The 17,631-nt window shown below is 49.2% G+C and overlaps 1 protein-coding gene across 1 annotated transcript in view; it reads right to left on the bottom strand.

The window, feature by feature from the left end:
* Nucleotides 1–11,454, bottom strand: part of LOC149304658 (leucine-rich repeat and fibronectin type III domain-containing protein 1-like) — a 72,975-nt gene extending 61,521 nt beyond the window's left edge. Inside the window, exon 1 of the mRNA XM_089478410.1 lies at nucleotides 11,376–11,454. The gene's annotated coding sequence lies outside the window, so the exon portion shown is untranslated. The remainder of the gene's footprint in view (nucleotides 1–11,375) is intronic.
* Nucleotides 11,455–17,631: the final 6,177 nt, after the last annotated feature.

Genomic DNA, 17,631 nt, shown 5'->3' with positions numbered 1-17,631 from the left:
AGGAGGAAGAGGCAGCCAGTCTGGGCTGCAAGGGCAAGAGAAAGGAAGACTTGCTCCATCGGGGAGAGCACTCTTGTTTCCCTTCCCCTCACAGCTGAGACCAGCCACTTAGAATCATAGAATCAGAGTTGGAAGAGACCCTAAGGGCCATCCAGTCCAACCTCCCATTCTGCCATGCAGGAACTCTCAATCAAAGCATTCCCAACAGATGGCCATCCAGCCTCTGTTTAAAGACCTCCAAAGAAGGAGACCTCACCACTCTCCCAGTGAGTGTGTCCCACTGACAAACAGCTCTGACCATCAGAAAATTCTTCCTAACGTTTAGGTGGGATCTCTTTTCCTGTAGCTTCCATCCATTGTTCTGGGTCCCATTCTCTGGAAGAGCAGAAAACAAGCTTGCTCCATCCTCAAGATGACATCCCTTCCAATACTTAAACAGGGCTGTCATGTCACCTCTTAACCTGAGCATGCACAAGGTGTCGATTTGAATCATTGAATCTGCATGGTATGCACTGGTGTGGTAATACAACTTGCACTCACTCTGCTTTGCTTGAATCCTCATCACGTGACTTGCCTTGGATTCAATTCCCCCTCAATTCGGAAGGGCAACGGAAGGGCAACCAGGTGTGATAAAACATTCACGTTACAACATGAATTTGCATAGCTGAACCAGGAGTCACCCCGGATCTGAGCTGCAAAAACCTCCGTGTGATAAACCTCCTTCTCTTCTCCAGGCTAAACATACCCAGCTCCCTAAGTCTCTCTGCATAAGCATGGTTTCCAGACTCTTCACCATTTTGGTGGCCCTCCTTTGGACACAGTGCCAGCTTCTCAACATCCTTTTTGAATTGTGGGGCCCAGAACTGGACACAGTATTATTCCAGGTTAGGCCTGACCAAAGCAGAATAAAGTGGTCCTATTACTTCTCTCGATCTAGACTCTATATGTCTATTGATGTAGCCTAGAATCGCTTTGGCTTTGTTAGCTTCTGCATCACACTGTTGACTCACGTTCAACTTGTTGTCTACTAGGACTCCTAGATCCCTTTCACATGTACTTCTGAGTCACCTCCCCTCTGTCTCCATAGTACACAGCTACTGCTGCAGTCCCAAGGCGTCTGTTTTTACTTATTTCCATGTTTTTGGGCAGTCCCCAGACTATTCCAGACCTGCCTGGAGGTTAACTATTCCTGTCTCCACATTGGCAGACCAGTATGCCTCCTCAGTAGGAAGCCGATGAGCAAGAAATGAGTACAAAGCTCTGTGGTTTTAGATGAAAAACATCACTCCAATTCTCCATCTCGGTGCAAAGACCCATGATGCCTGGCACTGGCAATCTGAGTAATAAACACTTTCATCTGACTACCAGGATGCCAGTCAGGATGTGTCGGGCATTGAACCCTCTTTCTTTGCTACACCAGGAGCGCGGCATTGCCCACCCCTTTTGGCTGCTTCCAGGCCAGGGAAAACACAAGCTTCTACTGCAATTGGCAGGATTGTACCCAGGCATGAAAGACAGGAGTTGCAATTGCCAAATGTGCCATTCAGTGATGCAAAAAGATCCAAACTTTTCTTTTCCTCCTCTATTAATAACAAGTGGCATTTCCTACCCTCCATAACATGTGAGTTTTGACCTTTGTGAGATTATCTTTGTGGAAAAGACCCAACCCTGCATGAGAGAGGAGCATCAGAAGCTGCCTCATCCCAAGCAGGAACATCGCTCCATCGAGTGCAATACTGTCAAATTTGACTGGCTTTCAACTTTGGCTTCCCAGGTTTTGGGGAAAAAATTCCCTCCTAGCTTTGCAAGAAGATGCCTGGTATTTCTCGATGACTTTCCACCCAAGTAGTAACCAGTAACTTGACCCTGGTTTCCTTCCAACTTCAGACAAGATTTGTGAGTTTGGGGTACAATGGCGGTGCCATGAGACAGTGTGATGCCATAGATAAGAAAAATAAAATAGAAATAGAAATAAATCCAGACATTCAGGATGAAGAAGCCAGAAATGTTGTCAAACCAAGCAGTTCAATTTGTACAAAGCATTCCATTTGTACAAAGAAAAGGAAAGTTCAGTTTGTACAAAGGGGAAAAACGCTTCTATGGAGTCTCAGGTACAAGGAGATCCGGACTCTTGATGTGGAAAGGACCATCATTTTTATTAAGCTATTTCTATCTCAGCCTTTCTTTAAAGGTCTCAGGGTGGATTTGAACCTCAAATTTCCAGAGTCCTAGCCCAATGCTCAAACCACCTGTTCAACCAGACACATGTGCACAAATGTGCAGGCACAACCCAATGCATGTGTGACACCGAGACACATGCCCAGCCACACACTGCAGGCACTCGAACCAAAAGTGGATGTTCCAAACTGGATGGGAAACATCCAACCGCTCCCAAAGGGGAACTTGTGCCAGAGTAGAAACACCAACAGAATCAGCAACTGACCAAGGAGGCAGCACAAGTGAGCAAGAAGAAAGGATGGCTGCACCTGGCCCCATTCCTCCTGGAGGGTTGCTTGCTGCACACCTCTGGCTCTGACTACCGCTACATGACAGCAATGGTGATAATCCTCTCCTGTCCACAACAACAAAGATCTCTCCAGCAGAGCATGAGGCACACCGATGCTTTGAGCTTCCCTTTGATGTGTGTTTACAAGTCAAGAGCCACATCTCAAGAACGGAGCAGTGGGCAGCGGGAGAAGAGAGAAACCGGCCAATCCTCCAATGTGTCTTACCCGTCACCAGTCTTCAGGCCTCCCTTGCCCAGCTCTGCCACCTGCTCTCCTCTCCTCCATCCTCCTCTTTGCCCTGCCCCTGGGCCACCCCAGGAGCTGGCATTTGGCAGAGAAAGTGGACTCCCACCGCCTGGACCAACTGTCCACTTTGCTAGTGCAGAACGCAGAACGTGCTGCATGCCAGCCAAGGGGCAGAGACACAAATGCTAATGGTGCATAGCGGGCTCAGAAACATTCACCCAAATAGCAAGAGGAACTACTATGGAGCCTTTTCATTCCTCCCTGTCCTTGTTCAGGCCTTTTCTCAATCAGGAAAGAGAAGACATTCACACTCAGCAACACAAATTGCTTCTCATATGCAGTGGGCTGGTTCTTGGTATCCTCTGGGGTTTGGTTCCAGGTTCCCTGTGGATACCAAAATCTGTGGATGCTCAAATCCCATTAAATATAACGGCATAGTAAAATGGTGTCCCTTATATGAAATTGCAAAATCAAAGTTTGCTTTTTGAAATTTATATATTTTTAAAATATTTTCAAGCCATGGATGCTTGATTTTAAAAAAAATATGTGGATATGGAGGACTGACTGTACGAAGATTTTAAAAATATATACAGTGGGACCTTGTTGTCTGCTGGGGTTTGGTTCCAGGTTCCTGTGGCATGGATAACAACATCCATGGATGCTCAAGTCCCAATAAATATAATGGCACAGCAAAATGGTGTCCCTTATGTCTGACTGTCTTGCAGTCTAAAATGCTGCCGAGATATGTCAGGAGCTGGAGGTAAATGTGGCCCTGAGCCACATGTCCCCATCCTGGAGGCCACATCTGGGCCACAAATGGTTCCCACTAATAGTTTTGGTGGCTTCCTAGCTTTTGTACCAAGGCTGAAACACCTCTGCTAAGGCTTACATGACAACCAAAAGAATTTTAAAGAAAATACATTCGTATTTGGGTCCTCCTACTCCTCTTGTCTTTGGTCCTGTCTTCCACTGGAACGGGGGCCCTTCAGAAAGTCTCTGAAACTCAATTTAGCCTTCAGGTTAAAATAAGTCCCTACCTTTGGTTTAAACCCTAGTCACTGGCTCCATACGCCTCTTTTCTTGCTCCTTGGCTAAATCGTATGGAATGCTTTAGCTGCTGAAAGGGAAGCCATTAAAAACAGGTTGCTGAGAACATGCTGGGGTTGCATGTGGTTGTTATGTGCCTTCAAGTCAACTCTGACTTATGGCACTTATTTCCTAGGGTTTTTCTCTGCAAGATTTGTTCAGAGGACGTTTTCCACCATTGCCTTTCTTAGAGGCTGAAACAGTGGGACTTTCCCAAGGTGAGCCAACTGGTTTCCATGGCTGAGCAGGGATTCAAACCCAGGTCACCTGCACCATGTTTGTTCTCTTAGAGCTGTACACAATGCACACACATTTCCCAAAATAGCCCTGACTGTCTTTGCAAGTACCCTGGAATGCATTATATTTGGCTCCCTTGTATATGACTGAGCTTTGCCAGAGTTCAGCTGCATGTGCCAAGTCATGGCAGGACAGCATCAGCCTGGGGCATCCAGGATCTTCTATGGATGTTGCTCCATGTTTACAACTTGTCAGCACAGATTTCTGACCCTTGACCTTGAGAAGTTTGCAGTTAAAGATGCATTTTGTTGTTTTTCCTGTTGTCAGGGACCTTCATGTCACCTTTGGCCTATGACAATCCGATCCTAGGCTCTTCTTGGCCAGATTTATTCAGAGGTGGCTTGCCATCGTCTTCCTCTAAGGTTGAGGCTGCATCTACACTGCAGAATTAATACAGTTTGACACCCCTTCACCTGCCATGGCTGTATCCCATGGAATCCTGGGATTTGTAGTTTCCTGAGATATTTAACCTTCTCTGTCAGAGAGCTTTGGTGCCACAACCAACCATAAATCCTAGGATTCCATAGGATGGAGCCATGACCATTGATGTCAAACCGCATTAATTTTGCAGCGTAGCAACAGCCTGACTTGTCTAAAGTCATCCAGTATATTTCCATGACTGAGCAGAGATTCGAACTCTGGACTCCCAGGATCCTAGTCTGATACTCAACCAGACTGGCTTTCAAAGTTGCATTTGGTTGGCCTAAGCCCAAGACAATCTGAGTGCTGTTAATGGAAAAGACCAACCAATATTCCTCAGGTAGCCACAGTTTGATGTGACAAAACAGAGGGCTTGTTGTGACCTCAAATGAAATCCAACCAGTTAGACCCATTCCCCTGTTGTTTGTGCACTTTATATGCTTGAACCCTACCAATTGCAACCAGTCCAAGATGAGGAAGAGTGGAAGTTCAGGGGGCCAACAAAACATCTATAGATCCCAGTCACAATTATTCCTCCCAGTGGGATCTATGTTCCTTTTAAGCAGTCTTTGCATCATAAGGGACCGGCATGGGGTCAACTTTTCCCTAGACATGTCTCTATTTTTATAATGACTGCTCTAACAACAAACCCAATGGAGCCTTTCCTCTGCGCTTCTGGGATTTGGCATTGTTAATGCCTGCCTTAATAATCTTGAGGACTAGAATCCTAATCCTAAAAACTAAAAAAGCTAGAATCTCAGGATGCCAAATTCATTGGGCTCTGGATCTTGCAACTGAATGAGTCAGCTTTTCATCTGTAATTGTTCCAACCAAGGCCAGCACACAAGGAATTCAGCAAGCACTGGGCTACAGCAAGAGAATCCCTCTATACAATAATGTGCATTCCAGTAGTACAGGTGCCTAGAGAGAGCCAGCATGGTGTAGTGGTTTGAGCATGGTAGGTTCACCTTAGGTCCTAAGGTTTGGGGTCTCCATAATCCAGAGACTAGGACACTGGGAGACCAGAGTTCAAATCGCTGCTTGGCCATGGAGACCTTGGACAAGTCACACTCTCTCAGCCTCAGAGGAAGACAAGGGCAAACCGCCTCTGAACAAATTCTGCCAAGAAAACCCTGTGACAGGTTTGCCTTAGGGTTGCCATAAGTCAGGAATGACTTGAAGGCACACAACAACAACAACAAAGTACAAGGTATACATGATGCCAGCATGACATCTAGGGATGTCCCTAGATGTTTACTGAGGATTCATAGGAACGTATCAAGCCACCTTCTATAGTCAGATTGTTATTATTATTATTATTATTATTATTGATCACCGCCAACACAACCTCATTTATGCGTTGCCCTTCCATGCTGGAGCCCAGAGCGGGCAACAGGCAAAACCACAAGTTGCAAACATCGACAAGAATAATGCGGATGCCTGCTAAAATAAAATGAAAGCCATACAAACAAGTGGCACTAGAAGACAAACAAAACCTCCTCTGACACAGAAGTCATCGGAGCCCATCCATTGGCAGCAGGCCTAATTCTTGGGCTGCATACTGTTATGCGGGGTGAAATATTCATAATCCATGGCCTGAAATGATGTTGCATTAACAAAACAGTGATTTCCGAGAAATTGTATTCTGTTCACAAAACGGTGGAATTTTAAGTTAGAGGGTTTCACTCCCCAGATAGCAGCCCCATGAACGAATGGAAGTCAGCATTACAAATCGCGTATGGAAATTCCTTCTGCTGATCCAAAGGAACGGCCACCTTGCCTGGCTTTTCCTTCTCTTATGCCTGCCTTACTTGTCCTGCACATCTGTTGAGCTACAACTCCTAGGGCACCCAAGGAATGATGGGAGTTGTAGTCCAAATCCTTTGGAAGACACAAGGAAGGATGAAGCTGATCCAGCCCTGCTCTTTCTGGCAGACTGCTGCCCAAGAGGATCTCAGGATGAAGGCTATTCCTTCCAATCCATCACAGGATATCCTTTTAAACACAGAGGTTAAAGCAGCCAAAGCCACTAAGCTACATTCCTGTGCTCCATGTTCTCTCTGGACTTCCCAAGGGATCTGATTAGAGCTTGGACATTTCATTTTGTTGGACTACAGTTCACACCAAGGTCTGGCATTAGATGGTCTGCAATCCACATCTGGGGAGACCACATGGTGTAGTGGTTGGAGTCTTGGACTATGACTCTGGAGACCAGGTTTGGATCTTGCCAAGGGCATCCCATGATAGGTTCACCTTAGGTCCTAAGGTTTGGGGTCTCCATAATCCAGAGACAAATTGAAGGCACACAAAAACAACAAAACAACACCCACTTCTGACCCAACCACACTCTTCGTAGCTGCAGCCAACAGTGGCCCCAATCTCAGACCCTGAATCTAGGCTGAAAGCAAAGGCTGCCTGTTTCGGGTTGCCTGTCTGAACTCTGCACTCCTTTCCTCTGAAGCTCTTCTCACCAGAATGGGGCAACCAAAATGAGACTTTGGAAGCAAGGGAGTGGGTTTAAGGTCTCTCTCTTCTCGCTTGTGATCCAGCTCTGTCACTTCCAAAGAGCCAAGCTTGATGGGGCAAAGCCACTTGGACGCACTGGGCCTTGTCCCACTAATCTCACAGCAGATGGAAGGGAATAGGCAAACCTTTGGCTGCATCCACACTGGATAAATAATTCAGTTTGGCATGGCTTTAACTGCCTTGGCTCAAGGCTATGGAATTCTGGGAGCTGGAGTTTGTTGTGGGGCCCAGAGCGGAGCTCTGCTCCGCTCTGGCCCCACAACAAACTCCAGCTCCCAGAATTCCATAGCCTTGAGCCAAGGCAGTTAAAGCCATGCCAAAATAGGTTATTTCTCCAGTGTGGGTTCCTTCCCCAACAGCTCCCCTTTCCACCTGCAGAGGGTTTGCTTCCTTGGTGGAGAATGCAAGCAGATTATGACTATGACATTCAGACTGGGTCTCTTTTGCACACATGAATTAGCCTTACAGCTGCACAGAGACCGCCATGCACTCTCCTAAAGCAGACTCATTAATGCACAACAAAAATCCACGGCAGGCAAAATCCGCCCACTCTTTTTCCCCTCCCCGCTCTCCCATCCTGCCTCCTCCATTTCTTCATCCCTGCAACCCCTGCCTCATTTCAAACTTGGGTTGGAATTTGTTGTTCTTGGCCCCACTCTGCAGAAAGCATGGCCCTGCCAGATAACCAGGTAGGCCCTTGGCACCTGCATTGCCCCAATGGGCAGGGGTGAGGAAAGTGTGACCTACATTTGTGTCACTCCATGTTCCTCAAACTCCCTCTTTTTTAGTTTTAAGGCTAATTGTACCCCCCCAAATGGCTCCAAATGTCACAAAAACACCTTCGCCTTCAGCGATTTAGCTTGCCCACTCATCCCAAGAACACTCCACCACATCCTAAAATGTTGAAATGTGGAGATGCTGTAAAGGGGAGTGGGCATCACATGGGTCAAAAATGGGCTGAGCGCCACAGTTGCTCACCTCTAGATTCAGGGGTGTATAGCATGGTAACCCTCTTTGAACAAAGAGCTTTGCAGGGCAGGAACTGAGAAAACAGTCAGTTCCGCTTTGAGTAATCCATAAAACGTGTGATGTGCAGACAGGCCTTCAAACTCTGCTAATTCCAACACTGATGCCTGCATGCGCAGATCAACCTCACCATGCGCTCCATTGAGTAATACTAATAAGTGAACACACACACCTCACTCGCCTCATATGCAACACTTGTGTACACACACCAACCCATCACAGAAACACTCAAAAGCAAAGCTCTGGCCCACCAGACCCTTCATGCTGTGGCCCAGAGGGTCTCAGACTTTGGTCCTCCAGAAGTATTTTGGACTAATTCAGCTCTCAGAATTCCTGAGCATTGACCAAGCTGGTTGGGACATCTGGGAACTGATGAAGTTGAAAGTTATCTGGAAGACCAACATTTACGCACCACTATTGCAAGGGTTTTGTGAGGGCCAATGTGCCAAATGGGAGACTAGGGTTTGAATGCTTACTGAGCATGAAATCCACTGGGTGATCTTGGGCAAGTCACACTCTCTCAACCTCAGAGGAAGGCAAAGGCAAACCTCCTCTGAACAAATCATGCCAGGAAAACCTCATGATAGGTTTGCCTTAGGGTCATCGTAAGTGGGAAACAACTTGAAGGCACCCAAACCCCAATTGCAAGGGTTAAGACTGTGACCCCTTTGCCCTTCCTTTGCCAAGGTGGACTTGGGCCTTTCTTTTCACCCCAGTGGCAACTGAAGGATAAGCACAGCCTACCTTGCAAGGTTGTTGGAAGTAAGATGGAGATCAAGTCCTGGTTGGGTTGTATGTGAAACAAAAGCCATGCCCCCATAATGGTGCATCCACAGCCCAGCCTGGAATCCTTTGCACATGGAGATGAGAGCAAATCTCATTTGACACTTACTGGAATAAGTGTGCTCCCTGTTGAACTTGGTGCATGAGAAGGTTGTGTGTTAGAGGCTCTCCTTGTTCCACTGGGCAAACAAGTGGAGGAGAGACAGATGATGTGCCATTTGGCACTACGCATTGGTAAATTCACTGTTGATAAAGAGTTCCCTTGGAAGTGTTGTGAACTGTGCTCCATTGGAGTAGGCCAATTTGAGAATGTGTTGCTTTCAGTGCGGAGACTTCTGGATCAAAAGAGATTAACCAGTATTTTGTGTTATTGTTAGGCCCTCTGCCTCTTCTCTCCCCTCTGTCAAAACGCACGGTTGTAAGCTCCTTGGGGCAGGCATCTATTTGTTTCTCTCTCACGCTTTCTCCCTCTCTTGTGCTACTGAAAAATGTCACGGACGACGATGACATGCCATAAATAGCATCAATAATACACCTCTTTGTCGTGCTTCTCTCTTCTAGACCCATCTCCAAACGCATGTGGGGGTGTCATTGAGTGTACATATTTCAACACAAGCACACTTAAGAGTGTGGCTGGATGCATATCAAGGAACCCTGTGTGTGTCAGCGGGGGTCCGGGGGTCCAGAAAGCTTTCCCAAGAAGCAATGAGGCAGTCAAGCATTGGAGGCAAGGAGGGAAGCTTCACTGGATGCTCTCTCAAAGCTCCACCACCATCCTTCATCTCAACTGATACAAAGGCCTCATGCATCAACCCTGAGGGCAGGAGGCAGAGGGACATGGGGAAAGGAGCTGGGGAAGAAACCCTACCTGCACTTCTCTTCTGCAACCAGAGGAAGCCAAGTGGCAACTGAGTCTAAAATTGGGAAGGATTGGGTGCAAAGTGTGTGTGTGTGTGTGTAAGGGAGGGGGCAAAAGACAGGGGGAGTATAGGTACAGACCCATCCATGACCCACAGACCCAATATAGACCCATCCATGATCCACAGACCCAGTATAGACCCATCCATGATGCACAGACCCAATATAGACCCATCCATGATCCAGTCATTCACCTCAAGGTGATCCCCCCATCAAAACCACACCGCTGAATACAAATGAATAGAAGCTGGAGGAGTGCAGTTGGCAGGGATTTTCCATGTCTGTTGGAAGCAGCTCAGATCTTTCTTTGGGAAGGGTCTGGGGTGGGTCCTACCCCCCTGGCACCACCAAAGGGTCTCTCTCATCTCCTCTCCAGGTATGGAGGTTGGCAGATTTTCTGCCTCTTCCCCTCCCCTGAAAAACCCACCCCTTTCTCCCAAATGCACTGGGATTCAGCACCAGGGACAGGGACAGGGAGGCGAGGATGCCAACTGCCCCTGGTCGGTGCCAATGGAAGAGAATGGCACCTCTATTGGCTGGCAAAGCTCCTCTATTTTTCTAACCAGCTGCCACCCCCAGAGTCTGGCAGAGAGGAACCATGGGGCTGGGGAGCCCTCAGAGAGAGAGAATGAGAGAGAGACAGACAGAGGCAATGTTCCCAGTTCAGAGACAAGCAAACTCAGCCCTGCCAGAGGAACCCAAACAGACTGGGAAGGAGCCCTGATGCATTTCAGTGCTTCCTTATCACACAGTGGAAGGGGACTCAGGCCCTGTCGGTTGCCCTCCTTACCCAAATCAATCAATCAAGACTCAGCATCTGTCATTTTGGGTGCCAAGGGCATCCTCTCCCCACCCATTTGGAGAGCCCTAAAGCCTTCAATGGAGGATTTGGCAGCAAGAGATGGCAAGGTGCCTCCCCCCCCCCGGCACCCCACCGATCCATCACTCTTGGTGCAAGGGGACATCATGCCAGTCCCTCTCTCCAGAGGCTGGTCCAGCAAACCAAAGCCCCGCTTAAAAAAGGCACTCCCTCCCTGGCACCCAGGACCAAAGCAATCCATCAATGCTCCATATCTCTCTTTCCAAGCCACTGGGCGCCCCTCTCCGGAAAGCAGCCTCTCGCCCTGCCCTGCCCTGCCAAGCCCAGCCCTTCATGGCTGTGCCTGTGCCCCTGTGCCCACCAAGCCTTGGCAAAGCGTGCCCCCCACCCCCAGCCAGCCCCTCCCTCCCTTCCTCCCTCCCAATGAGATGAACCTTCAGCATCAAAGCCACCAAGGGACCCCTCCATGGCACAGTCCCGGCCCTGGAATGCCAAGCCCAATGCCATTTGAGGGCCCCTGAAAAGCCCTGAGGGTGTGCGTGTGTGTGTGTATGTGTGGTGGCACCCTTCCCAATCCTTTCCAAGGACCCCTCCCTCCTAGACCCATCACCCCCCCCCACCCTCCTTTCATCTTAGCCAAGCCTTCCCTGCCCACCTTGGCATGGCCTCCCTCTCCATCCTGGCACGCAGCCCTTGCCTCTCCTGGGGGGGATTGAATGGGGTCATGTCCCCCCAAATCTCCTTACCTTTGGGGGGGTGCAGTGGGGTGTCTCAGCCGAAGGGAGGCGTCATCCTTGAGGTGCCTGGGCTCCTGGGGCTGCCCCCCAGAAGCCTCTTGCCTGGCTGGGGCTGGGCAAAGCGAAGGCAGCCCTTTGGGAAGGAGGGCACCTCCAGGCCTTGGCCTCTCTCAAGCCTCCATGGTCGGCATCCACAGACAAAGGCGAGCTCCGCAAAGGCAAGGCAAGGCAGGGATGGCGATGGGGCTGGGGCCCCAGCAGAAGAGGAGCCTCCTCAGCTGGCCATGGCGCTCCGGAGGGGACCAAGGAGGAGGGAGGGGGCCCAGGCCCGGCTCTGGAAAGCCCTGAGGGTCCCGATCCCAAAGGCTCCCAGGGGCCTGGCTCCAGCCTTTCCCAGCCCCACAGAACCAGGGCAAGAGAGAGAAGAGCTGGGCAGCAGCAGAAGCAGCAGCAGCAGCAGCCAAGGATGCTGCGCCTCCCTGCAGCGCCTTTGGAGCCAAGCGCAGAAGGCTAAGGCGCCCGGCTTCGGGGGGCTCCCCCTCTGGGCCCCATCTCCTGGCCGATCTCTGGGGGGAAAGACAGGCTGAGGCTGGAGGAGGAGGCAGTCAGGGCGGGGAGAAGGGCCGCCCCTTCCCTGCAGATGGAGGAGGAGAAGGAAGGAAGGAAGCAAGGCAGGCAGGAGGAGGGCGCACCGCCGAGGAAAGGCTCGGGCGTTGCAGCTGCTGCACTGAATTGGGAGGGAAGAGGAGGAAGAGGAGGAAGGAGAGAGAGAGAGGGATGAGGGAGGGATGCGGGGAGGAGGAGGAAGGAAAGGAGGAGGAAGGAGGAGGAGGAAAGGAGGGAGAGAGAGAGAGATGGAGGGGGATGGATCCAGGGAGGAGTGAGGAGAGGAAGAATAAGAGGAAGAAGGGAGAGAAGGATGGATGGATGGATGGGTGGATTCAGGAAGGAGGCAGCTGGAGAAGGAAGGAGAGGAGGAGGAAGAAAAAGAGGAGGAGGAGAGAGAGACAAGGAAGGTTGGATGCAGAAGGAGGCAGGTAGAGGAAGGAGGAGGAGGAAGAAGGGAGAGAGGGAAGGATAGATGGGTGGATGCAGGAGGAGGATAAGGAAAAAGAAGAAGAGGAGGAAGAGGAGGAAGAAGGGGGAGAGAGAGAAGAATGGATGGATGGAAGCAAGTGGAGAAAGGAGAAGAGGTAGAAGGAGAAGGAGGAGAATCCATGCCAGGCTGGGAGGAGGAGGAGAGGGCCGCCCAAAGGGGACAGCTGTCAAGGGCAGAGGGGACCCAGGTGCAGAGGAGGACATGGGCCCTGGAGGACAGGGCCCAAGAAAAGCTCCACACGCTGCTGTGCATCCAGGCTTCAGAAGGTTGAAATGGAGGCCATGTCCTGGAGAAGGAGGACCTTTGGTCCTCCTGGCCAAGAAGAGAAGGAGGAGGACAAGAGGGAGGGAATGGAGCCCTTGGGAAAGGAGGCTGGCTGGGGAGAGGAAGAGGAGGATGAAGGGCAAGGGGGAACTCTGGAGACCAGGGATCAATTCCCAGCTCAGCCATGAAACCCCCTGGGTGCCCTTGGGCAAGTCACACTCTCTCAGCCTCAGGGGAAGGCCATGGAAAACCTCCTCTGAACAAACCTTCTCAAGACAAGCCTGTGTTAGGGTCACCTTTGGGTTGCCATACCTCGGATTTCTTAGTGGGTTTCTTAACGCTGTGCAAGACTCTCCCCTTCTGTGCATTTATCTTCCATGACAACCCTGTGAGGTGGGATGCAAGAAAGAGACCAAGCGAGACTGGCCTGGATCTGGTTCTGTTCCTTCCAATGTTATCCTCACGACAACCTTGCAAAGTAGGACAGGCAGAGAGTGGGAGAGAGGGCTGAGTGGCTCAAGATCTCCCAGCGAGTGTTGCAGTGCCACCGGAATGGAGATTTGAACCCGAAACCAGCCAAGTGTTGGCAGAAAGCTGGCCACTTGACTACGAACGATGGGGAAAGTGGCCACCTTGGTGTGAGGGACTTGTTGGGAACAAGGTCTTAGAGATGCTGTTGGTCACAATCCCAGACGCATGGTCCATGAGCCATAACCCCCTCAGAGTCACTAGGGCTTGCTTGTGTGAGTCAACAGGAGTTGTGTGGCTGTGGGAGTGTGATGTCAGTGTTGGATCAGGGACAAGCAAGCCTCATTAATGCCCACTTCAGCTGCCAGCTCTGGGAAGGAGGCCTAGTGGTTAAAGCAGGATGATGACAGAACAGCAGCATCATTGCCAAAGGATGAGCTGCATTCCATCCAGACTATTTGCTGTCTTTCTTCCATAGGAGGAAGATTTCACCCTTTGTTGTTGTTGTGTGCTGTCAAGGCATTTCTGACTTATGACACCCTAAAGTGAACCTATCATGGCAAGTTGCTTCAAAGCAGGTCTGCCATTTTCATCCTCTGAGGCTGAGAGAGTGTGACTTGTCAAAAAACCATAGGGTTTCCATAGCCAAGCCGGGATTTGAACCCTGGTCTCCAGAGTCATAGTCCAGTACTCAAACCACTATGCCATGCTATGTTAATAATTAAAATCTATAGTCACAACCTAAATAGGATATGATGCTTATAAGCGGAAAGGGCAGAAACCTATAATGCCAAACGCCTCTCATACCAAGCTCAGACCTTCATGGATGGCCTACTCTCCCCAAGTTTTGGCAAACCAGAAACACCTATCCCTGCCCGCCCCCCCGACCTCCAATATTCACAATATATTTATTACATTGATATCTGGGCTTTGCTCCAAGGAGCTCATGGCAGTGGCTCTGGATCTCTTTGTTTTACTCTGGGGGATTCTGGGAGTTGTAGTCCAATAGTATCTTTGCAGAGCATTAGGCAATCTATTCTGAATCCTCATTATTTATTGAGTATCTGCCCCAAGTCTGCAAGACCTGAACTGGGCAGTTAATGATAGGGAGTCTGGAGGTCTCTCTTTCCTAGGGTTACCATATGTTGAAGTCAACTTGATGGCAGTTAACAACAACAAGTCAATTAGTCCAGCAGGCCTCATTAATGTGGCATCGTTTACTGAAAGTGGAAAAGAGCCTTTGACCAAAAAGATAGTTCTCCAGGGTTTCTGTTCCCTGTATTTGAACTGTTGGCACAAATTGGCAGGTTCTGCCTGGGATGGATCCAGGTTTTCTTCTTTCAAACCAACATGGCCGGCCTTCTCTGGCTGCTCTCCCAACCAAGGAGGACAATCAAATGGACTGAACTTCTGGTATGGTGGCGTTGCGTGCCTCCAAGTCATTCCTGACTTATGGCAACCCTAAGGCGAACCATGGGGTTTTCTTGGTGAGTTTCTTCAGAGGGGGTTGCTGTTGGCGTTGTCATCCTCTGAGGCTGAGAGTGTGTGACTTGGTCACTCAAGAGGGTTTCATGGAAGTAATCCAACCCTGGTCTCCAGAGTTGTGGTCCAACACTCAAACTGCTACTCTGTGCTGGCTCTTAATGATGTTCTACTATCTACTGCAACAGAAGTTAGTAACTTCTGCATCTGGAGAAGGTATGGAGGAGAAGTGCTTAGCAGAAGACATCAGGGGCTTGCTGAAACTATCCACAAAGGATTTCATGTCAGATCACAAAACCTTCAACAGATTCTTTCCAAAAAACCATTCTTTCAAACTGCAACCAGAAGTTCCTTGGAAAACTCTCAGGGTCCGCATGCAGAGTCAGGCACCATGAGGCTCAAACAGCCTGGACTAGTTGGGGTGATGGAATTTTTAGGGTGCCCTATAATGTCCCCCAAGACCATTTGCAATCCACAGGGATTCCTTGAGAGAGTGGGACTTGTCCAAAATCACTTGGTGAGTTTCCAGAGCTGAGTAGGGATTTGAACCCAGTTCTCTCAAAGTCTTAGGCTGCGCCTACATTGCAGAACTAATGCAGTTTGACACTGCTTCAACTGGCATGGCTAAGTGCTATGGAATTCTGAAATCTCTAGTTCTGCGAGATCTTTAGCCTTCTCTGTCAGAGACCTCTGGTGCCACAACAAACGACAAATCCCAGGATTCCATAGGATAGAGACATGGCAGTTAAAATGGTGTCCAACTGCACTAATTCTGCAGTGTGGCAGCAGCCTGAATCCAGCACTCAAACCACTATATACCAAGTCGGCCCAGAAGTATGCAGTGTGACACCAAAGACTCACCGCCACCTGAACGGCGCTACTTTCCCACCAGAAGAGGAGGCAGGCGATGCGTACCCCGACGTCTCATGCGCTGAAGCCATTCCAAGCCTGTTGGAATGCCATTGTACCCTCGCCGCCTGGGGAGAAGTGCCACATGATCCATTTCACAAACCCAATAAAACAGAAGAATAGCAATCAAGGAAATGAATAATTGGGATTAATAATGCAATGGGATAATAAAGCACTTGTGAGAGATTAGGCGGCGCGGCTCCCATCAGCACAGATGGCGGCTCGGGTTCGCTTTCCACGGTGGGCATCCCACCCACCCAAGGCAAGGGAAGAGTGGCATCCTCTGCAAAGTGGTTTCCACTCCTTGATGCTTTGTGTGTGATAATTTGCAGGGTCTTTGTCTGATATCCTTCTGCCAATCGAGGACCACCCCAGGCCTTGAGGTTTCTGGGCCTAAACCTGAAAGTATGGGTGATTTCATTAAAATATTAAAATACGTAGGTTGCTCAGCTAACACCTAGGCTATAGACAGAACATCAAATATATTAGCTTGATAGTATTTTCCCAACATATGCACTTCGTAGTTGTAGTGGCAGCTTTCACAATGTGCTCACATGAGAATCAGCATGGTTCAGTCATTTGAGCATTGGATTAGGACCCTGGAGCTCAGGGTTCGAATCCCTGCTCAGCCATGGAAACACACTGTATGACCTCAGCCTCAAGAGGAAGGCAAAGGCAAACCCTGTCTGAAGAAACCTTGCCAAGAACCCCCCCATGATAGGTTTGGCTTAGGGTCGCCATAAATTAGAAATGACTTGACGGCACCCAACAACAATAGACTGTAGTTCAGGGCTCCCATTCCCTTCAAGTTCTGTTCTGTTGGGCAGAGAGACAGAAATGTGTTATTTCCCCTGAATAAAGTTGGACCCTTGATTCACCAGGCCTGGCCTTCTGACTTCTAAAGTCCACTCCGCTCCATTCAGACCGAACAACCTCTCTGTCCAGTCGCTCATTCACTCCCTCTGTCCCTCCGTCTGATGGACTGTCCTTCTTAATTCTGGTTCCTTCCCAGTGAATGCACAGGGCACCCAACTGTGCAAAGGCTGAGAGAGCATCCTCCAGCCACACGCAATGCCAAGGGCAGCAGGCAAAGACGCACGCAGCCAAATAAGCCTCCATAGCAGGAGGGTGTTGCAATGGCAAAGTAAAGAGAGAAAGATGAACTGACTGCCAGCACTTGGAAAGGTTTTTAAAAGATTAAAGGGTTGGTCTTGCCTCTTGCTAGATTAGACCAGAATGGGATGCACCAAGTCTAGCATTCTGTCTCCATCCCTTCCTTTATTGTTCTTGTTGTGTGCCTTCAAGTCACTTTGGACCTATGGCAACTCAAGGTGAGCCTATCACTGGGTTTTCTGGGGCCGAGAGTGCGCAACTCACACAAGGCCACCTAGTTCCATGGCTGAGCATAATATACCCCACTACATCTCTCTCTACACCATACGATCATCCACCCTCCTTGGCCTTAAGCAACATATTTCCTCCTGCCTTCATCCTTCAACGGCCAGAATTAAAACTGAACTCCCGTTGTCTCATCACCGTCCCCACCATTTTGCATTTCTATGGCTATTCATACAGTCTTATTACAAAGGTCCTTCCTGGGCACCAGTTCACTCCATGCATCTGAAAAGGGAGGCCAAGTCTATGGAAGACAATGCAAGTTTTCCCCCCTCGATTAGTCTCAACCTTTCGCTCAAAGATCACTTTGCATATTGATATTTTCAAACTAAGCCAGCTAGGTTTCTAAAATGAAGGCAACAGTGTCACAGTCATAACAAAGTAATGATGGTGAATATGAAACAGTTACCTAGATTTAGGGCCCATATAGACTGGCCAAAATAAAGCTGCTTTGGGTCACTTTGGAGGTATGCTGTTTAAATGATGCATGTGTCCTAAGAGTCCAGAAGCCACCTGGCTTTGGTGCGGATTCTGGACTCTTAGGACACATGCATCATTTAAACAGTATACCTCCAAAGTGACCCGAAACAGCTTTATTTTGCAGGTGAAAGATGTTCCCATCAGGTTGCAGAAGAAGTTACTTCACTA

The sequence above is a fragment of the Sceloporus occidentalis genome, unplaced genomic scaffold (assembly GCF_023333645.1).
Source record: "Sceloporus occidentalis isolate IW3139 unplaced genomic scaffold, rSceOcc1.0.p SCAF_13, whole genome shotgun sequence".
NCBI lineage: Eukaryota > Metazoa > Chordata > Lepidosauria > Squamata > Phrynosomatidae > Sceloporus > Sceloporus occidentalis.
This window is presented reverse-complemented; position numbering and strand designations above follow the sequence as displayed.